This window comes from Salvia splendens, chromosome 1, assembly GCF_004379255.2.
Source record: "Salvia splendens isolate huo1 chromosome 1, SspV2, whole genome shotgun sequence".
Taxonomy (NCBI): Eukaryota; Viridiplantae; Streptophyta; class Magnoliopsida; order Lamiales; family Lamiaceae; genus Salvia; species Salvia splendens.
In genome coordinates this window covers 7,379,399-7,401,232 of record NC_056032.1, presented here as the reverse complement: position 1 = coordinate 7,401,232, position 21,834 = coordinate 7,379,399, and the positions used below count along the sequence as shown (strand labels likewise).

The 21,834-nt window shown below is 38.6% G+C and overlaps 1 pseudogene; it reads left to right on the top strand.

Annotated features, from left to right (window-relative positions):
• The first annotated feature begins 560 nt into the window (after nucleotides 1–560).
• On the top strand, nucleotides 561–21,718 carry LOC121810097 (annotated as a pseudogene).
• The last annotated feature ends 116 nt before the right edge of the window (nucleotides 21,719–21,834 follow it).

Here is a 21,834-nt window from a genome sequence, read left to right as displayed (position 1 = left end):
TGCCCTCGTAATACTCCATTAACTACTGAATTCTCTGTTAAAATGGAACATGTGTATCAGTGTATGGGATGATTGACGAGGGAGAAGCAGTATGTATATAAAGAGCTCCCTTGCCGCGAACCAATGAAAAGTTAGGAGGGGATTTCGAATATTTCATTTTTCGTACATGAATTAATGATAAATAATAGGGACAAAAAAGTTTTCATGTGTTGAAGACCAATGCGTCTTGTCAGCCAAATATGGATCACCAAACACACATATATATTTATAGCTTGGTGCAACCGCCCTGATACAATTAAGTTGACAAATATTTATGCATTTTCCATTTGAGATGAAGCGTTAAATTATATCAAAAGTTATTATATTAATTTAAATAAGTTACAATATCGTTATTTCTCTCCAAAACTCCGTTTTACAAAAATCCAATAAGTTTATCTAAGACAAAGGGTAGCCCATTTTTAAATTTAAATAACCCCTCCAACATTTGTAAAACGGCCGAAATACCTGAAGGCCCAAGCTTTGGCCCCACTTATTTTATTACTAAAAATGTACTCCTTTGACCCAAACCAAACCAAACCAAACCAGTCTCACCCTCTTCTCTCCCAGCTCAACGCGCTCATATTTCTCTCTTATTCTCACTTCTCGCTTCTCCGGCGATCAAACCATAACCACCGCCGTCCGTCTCCAATTACTTTCGCTATCATCTTCAAATTGTTAACAGAATAACAATTCTACCTTAAGTTCATAATTTCCCGAAATATCAATTTCGCAGCTGTCCCTCTCCACCTGGCCAAGTCAGCCTCCGACTGCGTGTGTGTGCCTCCTCCCTCTACAGTAGCAGCAATGCTTCCGTAGTGTTCGCCGATCCCCCTCTTCTCCAACCTCATTTGGAGATCATTCGCTTCTCGGCCAAACAAAACTACAACCGCAGAAACGTAACTCCTTTCTAATTTACTTCTTATTTAGTTTCATAAATTTCGGTTGTGGTTTTGTTGCGCAATGTTTAGGAATTTGATTTGTTTCCATTGATCATTATGATGTTTCCTTTTTTCCCTATAGCTGCTAGCATTAAAATACTGTGATACTACCTTTTATTGCAGTACTGTACTATCTTTGCCATTATTTAGCAATGTTGGTCAGCTCAGTATCTGTTTGCTTTGACTTGCTTTTCCATGATTGTTTAGTTCGTACTCTATTGCTGATTTTTTTAAATTTCACTCTCAGGGCAAGGGTTTTGTTATGGGATACAGGGGAGGTGCTTGTGAGTTTCTCTATCATATTTGATGAATCTCCATGAACACTGTGATATGTTTACAGAGACGAAATTCGGAGAGGATATATGTGGGATCAAGGATGAGTCGTTCATGATTGATTTTGATTTGGACAATGGAAAATTGTCTGTTTCTCCACAACCTTATCAGTCCTCTTCCGTGGCAGCTGATATATCATCTTTGATCATGGTTGAATCAGAAGTTTCAGGTTCTGATCTTCTTTCAGCTTTTGATTCTATCTGTGTAGCACCAGAGAGCAATGCTGATATTTTTGATTCAGTCGGCCAAGCTTACATGCCTATACAATGCACAGCCGATGGAAATGAAACCAGTGACCTCGGTTCTTCTGACTTAGCTGTTGTTGCTGAGCCATCTATACAAGGGGATGGTGAAGCTAATAAGGCTTTGGTTGGTATTGACAAAACCTCCACACAGAGTCATTCTTTAATTGTATATACATCCTCTCGTCGGAGGAGTGCGCACGATACTAAATCAAGTCAGATGAATGAGCTCCCAAATTCATCAAAATGTAGAACAGCACTCAACCAAAGCTCAGACTTTGATCTACGTTTCTTGCCAATAATAAGAAGAAGTAGAAGTTTATCTGCCAACCGGGCTCGATCTTCTGTTTGGGGAGATCTTGGTACCATCTTACCAGATATTGATCAAAGCAGTGTATTAGATAAGAGGTTAGGTAATGAGAGAAAACAAAGACTCAAGAAAGGTGGGAAAGGAAAAAAGGAAGGGTACAAGAGATCTGATAGGTAAAAAATCATTAGGGAAAAGTTTGGTTCCCACTGGTCGTATTTCATTAAAGATTAAGATTGGAAATAAATTGTGTACCCCTGGTAATGTTGCCAAAACTTTTAGTGCACCAGGAAAAGATATTACTGGATTCGTTGATACAAAGGACAACAAGTTGGGAGAGGAAGTCCCAAGAGAGTTTTCAGCACCATGCGAAAGGAATTTAGAGAAGGTGATGCCATCAGATATTTCTGCCATAAGCGCACATCTAAAGGTCAAGGGTACTTTGTATAAAAATTCCCTTGATACTTCGAGTAATTCCATGAGATTAGAAGCCTGGAGGAGGAGGCTGATAACTCTAGAACTTTTACTAAAATCCAGTGTTCTGATGTTGGAACCTCGCCTGACTCAGAAGTTATAAATTCTATTCGTGATGTTTCGCTTTGTGAAAAAGGTTTACCTGATCTACAAGATGGTTTGATTTTGTCGAAGCCTTGTTCAAACTCACCAGTCTGCCACACATTGATACCTTGCAGCAATGGTATAAAAATCCCAAATGCTCTGGTGCTACTGCCAAGGGAAGGAGCAAGGGCGGGTCGAGAACTTTTCCCAATGAGAAAGAAGCAGCCTCCAAAAAGAACGGGAATAGAAACAGTTTCGATGGTAAGTAACTATTGATGATTTTATACATAGACATATATTCAGAAGTCCTACTATTATCCAGAATATAGAGAAAGACCAATAGTTCAAAGCTGAATTTACATAAAGTCTTTCCTTCAGTTCCCCTGTTCATAGTTCACTATTTAGCATATGGAGACTGTAAAATGAGCTTTTTAATGCCCCTATTAACTTTGCAGGAAATGAAACACATCTTGGAGGTACTGGAGCATTTAGCAATGGTGTAACCGGACCTATTAACACAGTGAAATCTTCAATTGATGGGACAAGAGAGCAATATGATCCACCTAGGAATGCATGGGTGCTTTGTGACAAGTGCCAAAAATGGCGGCGGATACAAGCAGCACTTGCTGATCAAATTGAAGAAACTAACTGTGGATGGTAGGTACTTAAGAATGTTGCAATTGGGACGCCGCCTATATGGATTACCATATGATAACTATTAGACCTTGCAAGAAAGTAGAGAGATACTTGATTCCTTATTTAAGTGCTAGGAAGATTGACATGCATAGATTGTGGCCATTTCTCTGCAGGTTAGATATTTATTTTGTGCTTGGTCTAGTGCACTACTTTACGTTAAGTTGTGCGGGATTTGGTTGGATCTAGGTGCAGGATATATGTTTATTTGACTGATATATAACGTGATAATGTGATAGCCTGATTTATAAGAAATATCTAAACTGCTTGCCTACTATTGAAAAATACCTGCTTAGAGTTGCTTGTGCATTGTATTAGTATGCAATTGTGTTTCACCTGAAATTGTATGCCAAGAGAGACATTCTTGATTTAGTATTGAGTTATACTTTACCAGCAAGATTTTTTTGGTTAATCACAATTTCTTGTTGGAAGGTTGTATGCATACACCATACAAAGGGATTACAAATAATCTTTTTTGGTGGTCTTTCCTGTTGGCCATTTTCTTTTTTCTTTGGGTTGTCTTGTCCTTCTTTGTGCAAATTTTATGTTGTGTATGTCTAATCCAACTCTAAGCAGTTTCAGCAACTCAACACTTCATTAAAGGTTCTCATGCTTTCTTTAATTTATAATTTAATTTTTGGAAGTTACATGTGTCTGATTTGTATCTTCCAGAAATTGAACAAAGCTAAAGTTTCCTTTCCATGTCATACTCATAGCAAACTTTTATTATGTGTTTATAATATTTTAGCCTAGAGCTCAGTTATGTTTAATTAATAACAAGGGCCCCAAGACTTGCCATAAGCAGTGTGGCCCATGTTTGGGAAGTTAAGCTATATCTGTCGCACACAACCATTTCTCGAGTGTTAAAAATATTAACTAATGAAGTTAACAAATAAACTAGATACTGTTTAGTGAAAATGATAAGATATTGCTCCTTAATATCAACACATATTAAAGACATATTGAGAACAATTGGATTTGGAGTATACTGAATACTTTTCGTTTATGATGTTGATGCATTCATATTTTTGGTAGAGTGATTGATGGGTTTGTTATATACATTGTTAAGGACTTGCTGAGATTAACACTGATAAAGACTTTGCTGACTGCTCAATTCCTCAAGAGAAGTCGAATTCAGACATTAATCAAGAACTGGAAATATCTGATGAGGAAGATGCTTGCAGAACTTTTCTAAAGCTTAATCAAAACCGATCAAAGGGTTTGTAGTTTTTATAACGCTGTCACAGTAGTGGCTCTGTGTTCCTTGAAATTTTGTTTCTATATGACTATGAGACAATATGCCTCTCTCCCCTTCACTTAATGTAGAGTTGATTTTGTTTATTAAACAGTTGCTCAGCAGTCATCGTGGACACTTATCAAGTCGAACTTGTTTCTGCATCGAAGCCGCAAAACTCAAACCATTGATGATGTAAGCATAGCCGCTCTTTTTTTACTTTTATGCCCCGTCAATACTATTTAGTCTCTATATAAATGTTTGTATTCTAATTATATCATTTGTAAGTCTTCACAGTGTACGTCATGTTGGAAATGTTCTATTGTTAAATCATCTAAGTTGTTTTCACTAGCAAAGCATTTAGGTGCTTCTGTTGACTTTAGTATGCATGCTTATCCCTACTGTTTAGACATGTGACACTTGTCAAGGTCTCAAATGTGTTGCTAATAGAATAATAGATGAATAAATATGATGGTTTTGGCTAGTGTTCAAGGCCTAGCTCTTTGCAATTTGAATAGATGGTGTGTTTGAAGTGTAAGGTAAGACGTAAGTATTTTTGGGGGCTGTTATGAGGGATGCCACAAAATCATGTGATGCTTAACCATCTTATAGTGCATCTTTCCTTGAAATTCCTGTTATATTCTAGGGCATTGACTGGTCTGAACATATGTTCAGGCTTTTGTCTCTTGATACAGTACAACTGTATGACATGCCAGCAGGTACCTGGGGGGTGTCTTCTTAAAAACCTGGCATTTATATTCTGCATATATGCATGCATTCTGATGGGTTGCTGTGTTCAATACTTCAATTTGTGATCCACTTGAAAATATTTCTCCTTCTTGTTGTGTATAACAGGTAATGGTTTGCCATTGTAAACCTCCATCAGATGGAAGAATGGGGTGTGGAGATAAATGTTTGAACCGGATGCTTAACATTGAGTGTGTTCAGGGAACTTGTCCATGTGGTGAACTTTGTTCAAATCAACAGTGAAGAAAGCTACCTATTTTGGCATATATTTAGGTACATCATGTCAATAATTCAATTCTAATGCATATTTCCTTGCAGTTTCAAAGGCGCAAATATTCTAAACTGAAGTGGATCAGGTGTGGAAAGAAAGGCTATGGTCTTCAGGCCCTTGAAGACATGCCTCAAGGACAGTTCCTGATAGAATATGTTGGAGAGGTTATGCATTATCATTACCTTAGCTTTAAGCCTTCTGGTGCTTAGGGGCTTCACGTGACCTAATTATATTAATTTGGTAGGCTGAAAAGCGGGCAAACTTATCAGTAATAAAGGTGCCATGACAAAACGGTTTTATGTTTGTTGGGTCGTGATACCGCCGATCTCACACGCGCACGAACGAAAGAATAAAGCACACAACGATGTAACGTGGTTCGGTGATAAACCACCTACGTCCACGGAGAAGATGACCGGAATCTTATTGATGAACAACTCTCAAATACAATGAACTCACACTCACAATTCAATCACTCCAAACTAATCGCAAGCTAGAGCAATAATCTCCTAATTGTGTATGTGTATTGTGTATTCTTTCTTCTATTCTTTTCAACTGCAAACTATCGAGCTATATATGCGAAGAACAAGAAATAACCCATCAACTGATTTCACACAAAACAGTTATAACCGCTGATTCCCAACGGCTAGTTTCAGCTCACCAAACCGAGCTCCTTTCTTGATCTCTTCCTCGAGCTCCAACGGCTCTATCACTTAATCAAATCAGCAGCTTGACGTGAATGAGTTGCTCAAGAATGATAGTTTCCTTGCGCAAGAATGATAGTTTCCTTGCGCAAGAATGATAGTCCGCCAGTGTAAGAATGATAACTTGCGGCAGCAAGAATGATAACTTGCGGCTGCAAGAATGATACTTTGCTTATGCAAGAATGATACTTTGCATGATTTGCATTGACACACATCCACAAATCTCCACCTTGTCCTTGCAAAGCTCCATCAATATCTAGATTCCCTTCTCAATCCTTGTTACAAATCTCAACACTCCACAATTTCAACCAACTTCAAACAATGTTTGAATTTCGAAGTTGGCAGAGATTTTGTCAACATATCTGATGCATTTTCTTCGGTAGGAACTTTCACCACATTGATCTTTCCACTTTGAATCTCATCTCTGATGAAGTGTCTCCTCACATCTATATGCTTCGACCTCTCATGGAACATTTGGTGTTTGGCTAAACATATTGCTGAGTTACTGTCACAGTTAATCTTTACTGCTCCCAACTCCATTCCCAGATCTTGCATGATCCCTTGCAGCCATTTTCCCTCCTTTGCAGCCTCTGTTAATGCAATATACTCAGCCTCGGTTGTGGATAACGCAACCACAGACTGTAGATTCGATTTCCAGCTGACTGCTGTTCCAAATAAGGTGAATATGTAGCCACTTTGGGATTTTCTGTTGTCCAAGTTGGCTGCATAATCCGAATCACAAAATCCCTCAAGAACTTCATCCTTTTCAGACCAAGCTTCACTGCCAAACTTCAAACCAATCATTGCAGATCCTTTTAGGTACTTCAGAATCCATTTCAGAGCAGCCCAGTGCTCTCTACCCGGATCAGCCATGTACCTACTAGCCACACTTATAGCATGAGCTACATCCGGTCTTGTGCATATCATCAAATACATCACACTGCCCACTATATTCGCATAGGGTATCAGGCTCATTTCTCTCCTAGCATCCTCTGTTCTTGGCATTTGTTCTTTGCTAAGTCTGAAATGACCTGCCAGTGGAGTGGAAACCGGCTTTGCATCTTTCACTTGATACTTCTCCACCACCTTTCTGATGTAGTCAGCCTGGAACAACTCAATTCCTTCTTCCTTCTGTTTCTGACAATATCCATACCCAGGATCCTCTTGGCTTCTCCAAGATCCTTCATCTCAAACTTCTGCCTCAGCTCCTCTTTCACAGTTTGCAGCTCATTCTTGTTTGAACCTGCCAGTAGAATATCATCTACATACAGCAACAGGTAGGCAATTATCAGATCTCGCTTCTTCTTGATGTACACACAACTATCAAAGCTTGACCTTTCAAAATTCATCAACTCCATTTGCTCATGGAATTTCTTATTCCACTGCCTACTACTTTGCTTGAGGCCATATAAGCTCTTTTTCAGCAAGCACACTTTCTTTTCCTCTCCAGGCTTCTCAAAGCCTTTAGGCTGCACCATGTAGATTGTTTCTTCCAAATCTCCATGTAAAAAAGCTGTCTTTACATCAAGTTGATGCAGCTCCCAATCAAAATGAGCTGTCAAGGCCAACAAGATCCGAATAGATGTGTGTTTCACCACTGGAGAGAACACCTCAGTGTAGTCAATACCCTCCACTTGTGTGAACCCTCTAGCAACCAGCCTTGCCTTAAACCGTATGCTTTCAACTTCCCCCACCTCTACCTTCTTCTTAAATAGCCATTTGCAACTTATCAGCTTCTGAGTCCCTGGATCAGTTACCAAAATCCAAGTCCCATTTCTCAGCAAGGACTCTATTTCTTCTTCCATGGCTCTGACCCATTTCTGACTTTCTTTGCAACTTATGGCTTCCTCATAGGTTGAGGGTTCTGAAAACATGAGCACCTCAGCCACACAAAGAGCAAAGAAACTCATATCATAATCTGAAAATCTGCTAGGCAATCCTGCATTTCTTCTGGGATTTCTTCTAACTCTTTGACTTGCATCAGTTTGCTGTTCTGATGATTGTTGGCTATTAGTGTCCTGAGCTGGTTGATGGTTAGATGCTCCACTTTCTTCCTGGTTCTCTGTGATCTCAGAATCTTCATCACCATCTGATCTGTGGTATTCTTTGTCAAACTCGAAATTCTGCACTCCTGAGCTGCTGCTCTCACCATCAGATACTTCTTTCTTCTTCTTGAATGGCATCTCTTCTTCATTAAATGTCACATCTCTGCTCACAATGATATTTTGGCCTGCTCTATCCAAGTTCCATAATCTGTACCCCTTCACTCCATCTTGGTACCCCAGCATTACACATTTTCTTGCCCTCGGTTCCAGTTTATCTTGCTTGACATGTGCATAGGCACCACATCCAAACACCCTCAGAGTGGAGTAATCACCAAGGCTTCCATACCATCTCTGATCTGGAGTTTCATTTGATATTGCTGAGGAGGGGCATTTGTTAATCAGATTAGCTGCAGTAGACATAGCTTCTGCCCAGAATTTCTTTGGCATCCCAGAGTAGAACAACATGCATCTCACTCTTTCTAGCAATGTCCTATTCATTCTCTCTGCCAATCCATTTTGCTGAGGGGTCCTAGGCACTGTCCTATGCCTTCTTATTCCCTTCATTTTACAGAAATCATCAAACTCAGCAGATAGAAATTCCATCCCATTGTCAGTCCGCAGATACTTCAAGACAGATCCTCTTTCATTCTCATATCTTGTATATCATTCTTTGAATCTTTCAAATGCTTGAGACTTTTCTTTCAGAATATAAATCCACACTTTGCTAGAGTAATCATCTATGATGGAGATAAAATACTTACCTCCACCTATGGATTCTGTTGGAGATGGCCCCCATAGGTCACTGTGGGCATACACAAAAGGTCTTGTAGATGTGTGCTTTCCTCCAGTGAATGGCAACCTTTTGGCCTTCCCAAGCATACAGGACTCACATTTGCTCAACTTCTCTGTTGCACCCAGCTTCATAACCCCATGCTTAGCAAGTTCTCTGATGCCCTTCTCACCCACATGCCCCAACCTGGCATGCCAAAGATTCAAGTTCTCTGACTGAGCAGTATTGACAGAATCCACCACTGTCTCACCAACCAAGTAATATAGGCTGTTCTTTCTTTGAGCCTCCATCACAATTCTGGAGCCTTTAGTTACTCTAAGAACCCCATTACCAGAATCAAACCTGCACCCCTTTGATTCCAACATTCCAAGAGATATCAAATTTCTCTTAATTTGAGGTATAAATCTGACCTCTGTGAGAGTTTTCACACTCCCATCCTTCATTCTCAGTCTGATATTCCCAATGCCCTTGACATTACACATTTGATCATTCCCTAGTATCACTGATCCTTCCCAATCTGATAATTCTTGGAACCAAGACTTGTGGGAACAAATGTGAAAGGAGCAACCTGAATCCATGATCCAGCATTCTTCAATCTTGGCCCCTGAGTGGATATTCAAAGCCTCATTATCTTCAACATCCTGAGCCAGATCAGCGGTCTCTGCATTCCCAGCCCTTTCTTGCTCTTGTTTTTTCTTCCAAGCAAAACAATGTTTCTTTAAATGGCCGGGTTTCTTACAGTAGTGACAGCTCCTTTTCTCCTTCCACCCCCCACCTTCTTCCTTCTTCTGGAACTTCTTCTTGGAACCCTTCTTATTCTGATTGTTCTTTACATGCAGGCTCTCAGCCACTGGATCAGGTTGTTTAGCATCAGCCTTCTGCGATTCCTTCAGCTTCAATGCAGAATGTATCTCTTCATATGTAACCTTGGCCTCTCTACCAAGAAGCACTGCATCCTTGAAGTGCTCATAACTCTTGGGCAGGGAATTGAGCAACATTAAAGCCTTATCTTCATCCTTAATCACCTCATCAATGTTTTCAAGATCATCTATGCATTTCCCAAACTCCTCAAGCTGTTCAGAAATGCTCTTTCCATCTGAAAACTTGAAAGCAAGAAGTTTCTGCTTCAAATGCAAACGATTTGCAAGAGACTTGGTCATATACAATGACTCAAGTTTTGTCCAAACGCCCGCAGCCGTCTCCTCTTTGGAAACTTCCCTCAGCACCCTATCTGTCAAGTTCAAGATCAGGGTGCTGTAAGCCTTATATTGCATATCTTGAAGCCTTCCTTTTTCTTTCTCATCGGCCTCAGGCTTTTCTTTAGCCTCGGTGCCATCCTTCAAGATATCCCATAGGCCTTGCTGCATCAAGATAGCCTTCATCTTCAACCTCCACAGCCCAAAGTCGTTTCTGCCGGTGAACTTCTCCACCTCAAACTTGGCCGTGGACATTTCTTCGAACAGACGGTGGACAATCGTCAAGATCGGCTTAGACACCAGAGCTTCTGGACCCTAACTCACCCAGAAAACAATCAACAAGAAAACCTCTGGGATATTCCCACATACGGCGCCACTTGTTGGGTCGTGATACCACCGATCTCACACGCGCACGAACGAAAGAATAAAGCACACAACGATGTAACGTGGTTCGGTGATAAACCACCTACGTCCACGGAGAAGATGACCGGAATCTTATTGATGAACAACTCTCAAATACAATGAACTCACACTCACAATTCAATCACTCCAAACTAATCGCAAGCTAGAGCAATAATCTCCTAATTGTGTATGTGTATTGTGTATTCTTTCTTCTATTCTTTTCAACTGCAAACTATCGAGCTATATATGCGAAGAACAAGAAATAACCCATCAACTGATTTCACACAAAACAGTTATAACCGCTGATTCCCAACGGCTAGTTTCAGCTCACCAAACCGAGCTCCTTTCTTGATCTCTTCCTCGAGCTCCAACGGCTCTATCACTTAATCAAATCAGCAGCTTGACGTGAATGAGTTGCTCAAGAATGATAGTTTCCTTGCGCAAGAATGATAGTTTCCTTGCGCAAGAATGATAGTCCGCCAGTGTAAGAATGATAACTTGCGGCAGCAAGAATGATAACTTGCGGCTGCAAGAATGATACTTTACTTATGCAAGAATGATACTTTGCATGATTTGCATGGACACACATCCACAATGTTTATTTCTTAAATCAATTGCCACAATTAGGTGTTGTTTTTCTTATCTATATTTACATTAAGCTGCCCTTATTGCATTAGTTCCATCAACAGCTCAGTTGATGGGACTCTCCTATTGGATGGAATATGTACACTGTATCTTGCATTATGCACCTTACAGGGCTCTTTGATCTATATTCTTTGTTTTTTCAGCTGTAATTGGGATGTTCCATTTTGGAATTTGACACTTAGTTGAAGATGAGATTGATCTTAACACCATAATATATTTGGATGTTGCAGGTACTTGATGTGCATGCATATGAAGCCAGACAAAGAGATTATGGCATGATGGGTTATAAACATTTCTATTTCATGACATTGAATGGGAGTGAGGTTCGTGGTAATCTCTGATCACTGTTGGTTTTTTTTCGCATCAATATGTGATCCCAAGTGTTAGAGATGCCCACCGGTTCCGGTTCCGGCGGTTCCGGTTCCGAACCGGAACCGTGGCAATTTTTCCGAACCGGAACCGTCGCAATTCGGGTCGCGGTCCGGTTCAGGTTCATGATTTTTCGAACCGGAACCGTCACCGAACCGGCGGTTCGGGACGGTTCGGAACCGCCGGTTAACCGGCGGAACCGCCGGTTCGGGCGCGTAAATCAAGGCGTCAGGGATGGGGCTGACGGCGGCAGCTTTTCAGCGGCAAAACCGGCCGGTTCCGGCGGTTTTTGGACCGGAAACCGGCGGTTAACCGTGAAAACCGGCGGTTCCGGTTCGGAACCGGCGGTTTCGCGGTTCGGTTGTATTTTTTTTTTTTAATTTGAAATTTGGATTTATACAACAAATTGGAACAAGACAATGTATAATTCAAATAGAAATACGGCGAATAAGGAAGAAATGATATCTATTTTATTGAGTTTGAGTTGTAAGTTGTAACGGACAACGATACATTACAATTTACAATATGTATACAAGTATACAACATACAATAATGTAATATAAATTTGAAATTTGGACTTATACAATAAATTGGAACAAGATAATGGATAATTTAAATTGAAATAAGACGAATATGATGAAAATGATATCAATTTTATTGAATTTGAGTTGTAACGGACAACGATACATTACAATTTACAATACATATACAAGTATACAACATACAATAATGTAATATAAATTTGAAATTTGGACTTATACAATAAATTGGAACAAGAGTACAAGACAATGGATAATTTAAATTGAAATAAGACGAAGAAGGTGAAAATGATATCAATTTTATTGAATTTGAGTTGTAACGGACAACGATACATTACAATTTACAATACATATACAAGTATACAACATACAATAATGTAATATAAATTTGAAATTAAATTCTTCCATTTCCCCCCATTTTTTAATCTATAAATACCCCCTCTATTCTCATTTACATTCACCACACTCTTATGTTAATAAGAGTTTTTCTCTTCAATCTCCCAATTCTCTCTCTTTGTCTCCAATTTCTCATTTGTGCTATTGTGCTTCCATTTAATTACTCAAGTGCTACTTAGGGACAAAAGGTGATTCGCTCACCCCAGGCGCCCCCATAACCCGGCCCGACATCGCTATGGAGGGGTTCAAACACGGTACCTCAGCGGCCCATTAGGTGGGAGGAACTTACACTGGTAACCAGCACACAAGGAGCCACCACAGTGGTGAAACTCCCACACTGCGGCTGCCAGCATTCGATCCTGTCTGCTTAGGGACAATCTACCACCCAGGAACCAACTGAGTTAAGCCCGTGCGGGCAATCTACTCTTATTACGCATTGTTATACACTTATACTTGTTCCCGTAGTTCTTCCATTTTTCCCTCCATTTCATGTTTTTTTATTTGTAAATTATATTACATTGTTGTATGTTGTATACTTGTATATGTATTGTAAATTGTAATGTATCATTGTCCGTTACAACACAAATTCAATAAAATTGATATCATTTTCATCTTATTCGTCTTATTTCAATTTAAATTATCCATTGTTTTGTTCCAATTTATTGTATAAGTCCAAATTTCAAATTTATATTACATTATTGTATGTTGTATACTTGTATATGTATTGTAAATTGTAATGTATCGTTGTCCGTTACAACTCAAATTCAATAAAATTGATATCATTTTCACCTTCTTCGTCTTATTTCAATTTAAATTATCCATTGTCTTGTACTCTTGTTCCAATTTATTGTATAAGTCCAAATTTCAAATTTATATTACATTATTGTATGTTGTATACTTGTATATGTATTGTAAATTGTAATGTATCGTTGTCCGTTACAACTCAAATTCAATAAAATTGATATCATTTTCACCTTATGTTGTATACTTGTATATGTATTGTAAATTGTAATGTATCGTTGTCCGTTACAACTCAAATTTAATAAAATTGATATCATTTTCATCATATTCGTCTTATTTCAATTTAAATTATCCATTATCTTGTTCTAATTTATTGTATAAGTCCAAATTTCAAATTTATATTACATTATTGTATGTTGTATACTTGTATACATATTGTAAATTGTAATGTATCGTTGTCCGTTACAACTCAAACTCAATAAAATAGATATCATTTCTTCCTTATTCGTCGTATTTCTATTTGAAGTATACATTGTCTTGTTCCAATTTGTTGTATAAATCCAAATTTCAAATTAAAAAAAAAATACAACCGAACCGCGAAACCGCCGGTTCCGAACCGGAACCGCCTAAACCGCCGGAAAAACCGGCGGTTCCGAACCGGAACCGTGAAATAGCCTCACGGTTCGGTTCCGGTTCCGGTTCCGCCTTCGACCGAACCGGAACCGGCGGTTCCGAACCGGAACCGCCGGTTCGTGAACCGTGGGCAACACTACCAAGTGTCTGTTTTCACGACCTTTCAAGGAGATTGGAATAGTTGTTGCGTTGTTTCAGTTTTACTTTGCGAATCTTTTTTTTTCAAATATCAGGTTGGAAATCAAATGATGTTCCTAGTCTTCTGTCATGGAACAATTGATGAAAATTGACAATAAGATCTTTAACTCTTGGTGGTGTCTGTCTTCTCTGCCCTTTCTCTGGAGAAAGGATTCAGATGATTATACGTGTCACATCCATTGTTAAGAATTATCTTAAAGTATACTAAATCATCCTTCCGTCCCGATAAATATGAAACATTTGGTTTCCGGCACTTTTGCAGTGTTGTTTTGTGAGTTAATGAAGAGAGAGTAAAGTAAGAGAGTGGAAAAAGTAGAGCTAGTGTTGTTTCCATTTCAGGAAACGTTTCATTTTTAATGGGACAACCCAAAAAGGAAAACGTTTCATTTTTAATGGGACAGAGGGAGTAAATCGTTTCAACATCATTGTTGTTATTATAGTTTCTACTTATCAGAATTATTGAATTCTCCAAGTGGGTTCAACTAATAGGATAAATTAACCCGGTATTGTTGCTTCAGCTTTCAACTCTGGGTACAAGAAATTTAAATCTCTACTATTAATTTGGTTTTATTGATTGCAGTAAATTCTTACTGTATCAGCAGAATGATGCTGTATTACAGCTCAAGTAATTAACTGCTACATCCTGCAATCACAAAATGCTTTAATGCAACTTGATTGTTAATCTTGTTTCTCTCTAGCTCATTAAGATCCCATTTTCTATGCCTTCCTGTTTACATTTTGTGTCAAGTTTCTATAATCGATATCACGGTACTATATATGTGGAATTACATCCTCAAGATATTCATGCTTCTACTACAGGTGATCGATGCATGTGCTAAAGGGAATCTCGGTCGGTTTATAAATCACAGCTGTGACGCTATCTGTCGCACAGAAAAGGTATTATTTTCTGGGAACCTCTCACACATTGTGCTCTTTAATATAGTTTGGTATTATTGTCTGGGAACCTCTCACAAAGTGTGCTCTTTAATATAGTTTGTGAATTGTGATTCTGTAACTTTTTCCACTGATTTTTGCTGCTTTCCTGTAAATGTGAAAAATTCTTGTTGAACTTGTGTTTTGAGTTTGCAGAACCTTCTGATCATTATGTGATTCTTGTTTAACACCCTATGTTATAATGCAAGAAAATATTGCATTTGTTTTCTTTTTCTTCTCATTATGTGTTTTAATTTCACTTTTGATCAATTATTATCTTTCTAGCAATCTAGTACATGTGATTTGTCAGGTGTGGCTAATCTATGCTCTTTTTGAGCTGTCTTTTCCTTCCTGTTCTTTTTCTCACCCCATTTTGTAGCACACATACACATCAGCTGCCTACGTGGCTGATGAAATGCAATCACTCTTTCATTGTCAGCATTTTATTGGTTCACATGCTGTATATCTGAAAAAATATCAGTGAACTGGTTGTTGGCTCTTTAGCCTACAACTTAGCCAAGAAAAAACTCTTTACCTGGTATAAATATAAGATCCTGGTGGACTAGTTGTTGAATTATTATCCACCTGATTCAGAAGCAGAGCACTCCTGACTAATATAATTGAATGTATAATTACCTGCATGCTTTTTGGTCTTGAAAACTTGCTATCTCATTGCTATACTGTTTCTTCTGAATTGAAATCTAAATTTTCCCAGTTTATTCCTTTAACTAATGGGAATTTTACTTTATGGGCATTTTTAAATTATACCATGGTCTTCAGCTCAAATAAATGAAAATTTGATTTGGGTTGTCACAAATTAACTGAAGACTTTGCTTGGCAGTGGATGGTGAATGGAGAAGTTTGCATTGGACTATTTTCTTTGAGAGTTATTAAAAAGGTAAATTATCCTTAAACAATTTAAATAAATTTATTGTTTTTTTATTTTGCATTTACGGCTACCACCTTTTCTTTCTGGAGAAGCGTTCATGGGGTGGGGAAGAAGTGTGATATAGCTGCGACTTTTTGGCATGCTTCCTGGCTCTTTAATTTATATTCTGATTCAGAGCAATTTTCTATGTCCAGATAGTTAAGCAATTCTTTGGACTTTTCTTAACAGGGGGAAGAGATTACGTTTGATTACAACTTTGTACGTGTTTTTGGGGCTGCTGCCAAAAAAAGTGAATGTGGTTCAGCTAATTGCCGGGGCTATATTGGTGGTGATCTAACAAACTCGGAAGTAAATTGCGCAGGATGATTCAGATGATGAATACACAGAACCAGTTATGACTTGTGATCAAAGAGATATGAGCGAAGATTGGAATGCTATAATATTAAATAACTCAAAAGATGAAATTGCTAATGAACCATCTGATAGAATCTATAGGGATAAGAAACTTATCAGTGCTGTTGGCGACAGCTTAATAACATCACACACTTCTGAAACTTCACCTCAATTAGCTGAAGGTGTTGACTCTGCGCGGGTGGAAATCAGGGTTACAGATGGGTTTGGTGTTTACGATTCTATTGGTAACCATTCTACTGCTAATATTGTTGATAAGTTGAATAACAATAGCCCTGTTGGCAAGATCTTGAAAGAATCCACACCAGCAGGTTATAGGGTTGAATGTGAGGGGATAGTGTCCCAGATGCACGACTCTTCACAAATCGAGGACATTACCTCAGAATTGGATGGCACTGTGAACAAATCCATGTCTTCCACTCACAAAAAAGCGATTGGTGTATCACATAGCAAATCATTGTCTGATAAAGTTGAATCTAAGAGGAATCTAAAGTATGGTACTGTGGAAGGCAGTGATGAACTAGCAAAGTCCAATTGGCTGACCCAGACTAAACGCTTGTTGTCATCAATTAAGAAAGGGAAACCTAAGTTAAATGTTTTGAAGGACAAACTATCTCTGAATATTATTAAGTTAAATTCAGAATCCAAAAAGTTGCAAAAAAATTCTTTAAGCCATCATCTTGAAGCAGGTATTCAGAGATATAGTAGGGACTGATTTTAAGTTAATCATTAGTGGTTATTTGATCTAACAAGTTATGTAAGTGCTTGCAGTAGAAGGAAAACTGAATGAACTACTTGACCCTGAAGGAGGAATAAGCAAACGAATAGTAAGCTCTTCCCCAGTTCCTCTTGCACTTGGAACTTTTCTCTTAATTTTTGCTGTCTTAGTTTTTTTAGGATCTGATATCATCTGTCTTACTTGAGTGATGAGATCTAGCCAATTCATTCTTTCCATTGTTTTTGTTACAATTAATTCTCCATTGCTGATTTGTCGAAATGTATTCAGCTGTATTAAAATCCTATGTAATCCTGTAGAGGCCTCTTCTCTGTTTCCTAACTTATTGTGATTTGGTAGGATGCATCAAGAGGTTACTTGAAGCTTCTTCTTCTAACTGCTGCAACTGGGAACAATGGCCATGGCGAAGCTATTCAGAGGTACTCAGAAAATACTACTGCATGCTAATTAATTCTTAACCACACATGTCGTGATTCGTGGGTGAAAGATAACTGCTTAAGTGCATGTCAATAGTTTTCTTGGAGATGATTTAATTCCTCTTCTCGTGCAGCAATAGAGATCTTTCGATGATTTTGGATGCACTCTTGAAGACAAAATCTCGGACAGTTTTGGTTGATATTATCAATAAAAATGGTAGTTGTTTATTTATTTTTAAGTGGGGTAGGTAACTAGTTTTTGCTGAGAGTGGGCTGTTCCGGTTTTAGGTTTGCATCTGTTGCACAACATATTAAAGCGGTATAGGAAAGAGTTCATCAAAACTCCAATTCTGCGGAAACTTCTTAAGGTAGAGTTTTCTTCATTCCGAAATTTACTTAACCTGATCAGCGAACAATTATTTAAATGCATTATGCATATTTGAATCAGATGATGGACAATTTCTTAGACGTGAATGATACCTATGGTATTCTATAAACATATCTTGGCTGTATTTAGTTCACATGTCATTAGTTTGAGTAGAGTTTCGAACATTAATTACCTCAAAGCATCGTTAATTTAGTTGCGGCGTTTCCCGTTTTCTCTTGTATGTGGACATTTATGCATAATGATATGGGAGCTTAAATGATTAATTCACAAGTTAGCAATTCTAACTGAATATGAGGCGCAAACAAATTATATGGTCAATGCGGAAAAAAAGAAAACGGAAGGAATTCAGCATAAAAACTCTTTGAGTTCCCTACCATAACCCAGATTAAACCATGCAATTTCCAGTCAATGCTTGTTGGGCTGCTGCCTGAGATCCACATTTCCAAGCCTGTGATGGCTCAATAGTAGACCTATAGGAACACAACATTATATTGGATGCAATTAGCTGGAGAAAAACAGATAATAAGAAAAGTGAGCTTCATAAACAATTTTATGTTGGCTTGCACAGAAGATAGAGGATGATACATTATTGAGTTTGTGAGTGAAAGAATATATTGGTTCATGTCCCCGATTCCACACTCCACAGTGAATCATTCGAAGGAAAAAACTACTGAGAAAATTCGTAAACATGTTTTCTCTTATCTTGTACATTTTGTTTAGCTTCAAGGCAACACTTTATTTTTGTTTTTGAACTAGATAGCATCTTGCTGGATGATACAGGGAAGCATTTGCACTACAGTTGAATCTTTTTTAGATCATTGTAAACTATCTGGATTAAATATAATTAACAATTAGTTACTGACAGCTGTTACACTCTTCTTGTCTAGGTACTGGAGTATCTAGCAACTCGAGGGATTCTTACGCTGGAGCACATAACTGGAGGTCCAGCTTGTCCAGGAGTCGAGAGGTGAAGAAAATTCTTGTCTGACATTTCATGTTTTAGTTCTATACTAAGTTTCATTTGCTCTGGTGATTTGGGTGGAAAGAGAAAAGATCACGCAACTGAGGTTCAAGGCACACAGTGTGCCAGCCCAGTAACCTCCTAGAACCTGTGCATAACTTCATTGAGGCATACACCTAGGATCTAAGAGACACACACCTTAATCTATGAATTTAATAAAATGATGGCAATGTCTGTGGAAAGATATAAGATCACACCACTGAGGTTCAAGGCACACAGTGCACCAGCCCAGTAACCCCCTAGAACCTGTGCAGCATTTCGTTAAGGCACACACCGTAATCTATGTATAATGTATTTAATAAAATGATGGAAATGTCTGTTTTTGCTGCTGCTGGATGCATTTACCTTAGATTTGGAAATATTGGCATCCAATATGAGTTTCTATGCATGCTTATGTTGCAATGTAATTAATTGTATGTGCTAATTTGATGACTGTTATTGCTAAAAAAACTCAATACTATCTGTTCTGCTATTTAACTATAATGTGTAATACCATACCTGTAAGTGGTTCTCATTCTTAGCTCCATTTAAAGGTTTTTCCTAGTCTTATGTCAGAAGAAGTTTCCTGTACTTCAATTATTCAATATTGAAGCGAGTTCTCCTCACTGCCATTATGCACCCGGCTTATAAAAGCTGTAGTTCAGTGCTTAGGAGAAAACCTATGCATATCAGTCGAATAACGGATAAACGGTTCAAAGAATATAATTTGCATGAGAAGATGTGTAGCATCTGGGTACAGAAATATACATGTGAAGAAGATTATAAGAACTATTTTCTGATAGCACAAAGTTATAATTGTTGTCAAAACCTTTTATAAACTTTATGTGGCGAGGACCTGTTGAGTTTCAGGCTTCTGTGGAATGTTAATAGAAATATAGAATACCCTCAAACACTTGTGCTCTTTGCCTTTTCACTCTGTTTTATATTGACTTTGTTTTTGTGATTGAGTAGTAAACCAAGTGGGCATTTCTGTATGTATTGTCCCATTTATATGCATCTTTTGTTCATGAAATAGTTTTAAGTGTCATATATTTTTTTTTCTGAATTGCATCTTATTCTGTATTTTTGCAGTTTTAAAGATTCAGTATTGGCACTAACAGAACATGCTGACAAGCAGGTAACTTGTACAAATTTGTCAAACTATGAATTATGCGACTTGCAATTCCATTATTGGTGACGTGTATTGTTGCCACCAGTTTATATAAGGCATGTAAATGTGACCGATTTTGTATTGCCTTCAACATTGTTGGTTGAAGACAGCTGATGTTCTGACTACAGAATATATACGATATAAAAATACAAAAAAAGTTATGCTATAGCAGATACTTGTTAGAACCACGATATATTTTTTTCCCTTTTAATTTGTTGAATTCCCTTGGATGGTTACACATTTATGTCCTCTGTATTCTCTGCTATGCATTATTTAGTGGTGAAGGTCCCATAGTTTGCTGAAGTCTTGAACATCCTTTATTTCTCAGGTCCATCAAATTGCCCGGAACTTCAGGGATAAGTGGATTCCTAGATCCTTAAGGAAAACTTGCTGCATGGAAAAAGAGGATGGAGCATTTGAATATCAGCAGCCTACAAGCCATGGAGAGTTATCAGTACCGTATGATCAATGGAGAGAGGGAAAACCAACAGAAGCATTAAACTCTATTGAAACACAGCCAGTTGATGCTTATGGCACGACAGAGACTTCTACAGTAGAGCTTTCGGCTGCAGGTAGTAGCTGCAGAACCAGTGAGCCAAAAACACACAAGCGCAAGAGCCGATGGGATAACCCTGCGGAACACCCACAATCAAGATGTAGGAATGACTTGGTAGGTGAGGACAAGCATAATGACAATGAGGATATCCCTCCTGGGTTTGGAACTCCTTGTAACGGCTCTGTGATTCCATCAGATGCTTCTTCAACTCCTGATCACCAAGAGAGAGGGATGCAAATGAAGCAGCACTTCGTTAATGCTGTATTGGGCGAACCACAGTTGAGGTTCAGTGCGCGTAAGCCTATCGCTTATGGAGTTCCCTATTCTATCATGCAGCAATTTGAAGTCCCGCAAGCAGAAATATCTGATGGTTGGACTATGGCTCCAGGTGTGCCATTCCATCCATTTCCACCTCTGCCTCCTTGTGCCCCCACTGAGCTTGACCAATCAACATCTGCTAGATGTGCATCGTTGAGTGCATCTATACAAATGGCTGGACAATCTAGTGATACTTGTTTGATAAATCAAACTTTCCAGCAAAACACAAAGACATGCAGCATGGACTCATCTCATGTCTCAGTTGCAATTGGCCGCCCAGATCTCCAGCAAGGAGGTTCTTGTAGCTTGGGAATGAAATTCTTCACGCAGCAAAAGTTTACTCCTTCGAAAGTCCCACCATGGGTTCGAATGAGAAATGGCTGGGGTTCTGCTGGGAACAATGCCAGAATCGGTTTTCCAGGAGTAGGTTTAGCGAACTCGAGTGAGGATTATAGGAAAGAATTTTTTATGTGAAATTCATTGGTATTGGTTGTGAAGATCAGCCTTAATTATAAGAGCTGTTGAAAAACTTTCTGATTCTCCTTTATGATGCCTACAATTCTTTACTCACATTCCTACATAATTGCATTATTCTTTTGTTGCTTCAGCAATATCTTCTGTTACAGGCAATGGTGGCAGCTGTGGAAACTCATGTCTCACCTTCAGGAAGGTAAGCACCTTCATTCTTCCTTTCATTCCTTGTTTTTGTCCAAAAAACATGTAGGTCATTCATTCTCATAGCTCACACCAACTGTCTCTCGCCTGCCCATTGATTCAGTAGCAGTTCGAAAGGTTGCCCTATTCTCTGGATCTATGCTTAGTTTCAACTCCAACTAAGCATTTCGATTAGTCGATTACTACGTCCTTCCTTGTCTCTAGGTGCCTAGGTATGCACCGTAAGCCTTTCCTCGTTTTGAACATTGCCCTTATCTCGTATCAATGTATGTATTGGCAGTTCATGTTAGAGCATGCTCGTGTCCATACCATATACCTGCCTCA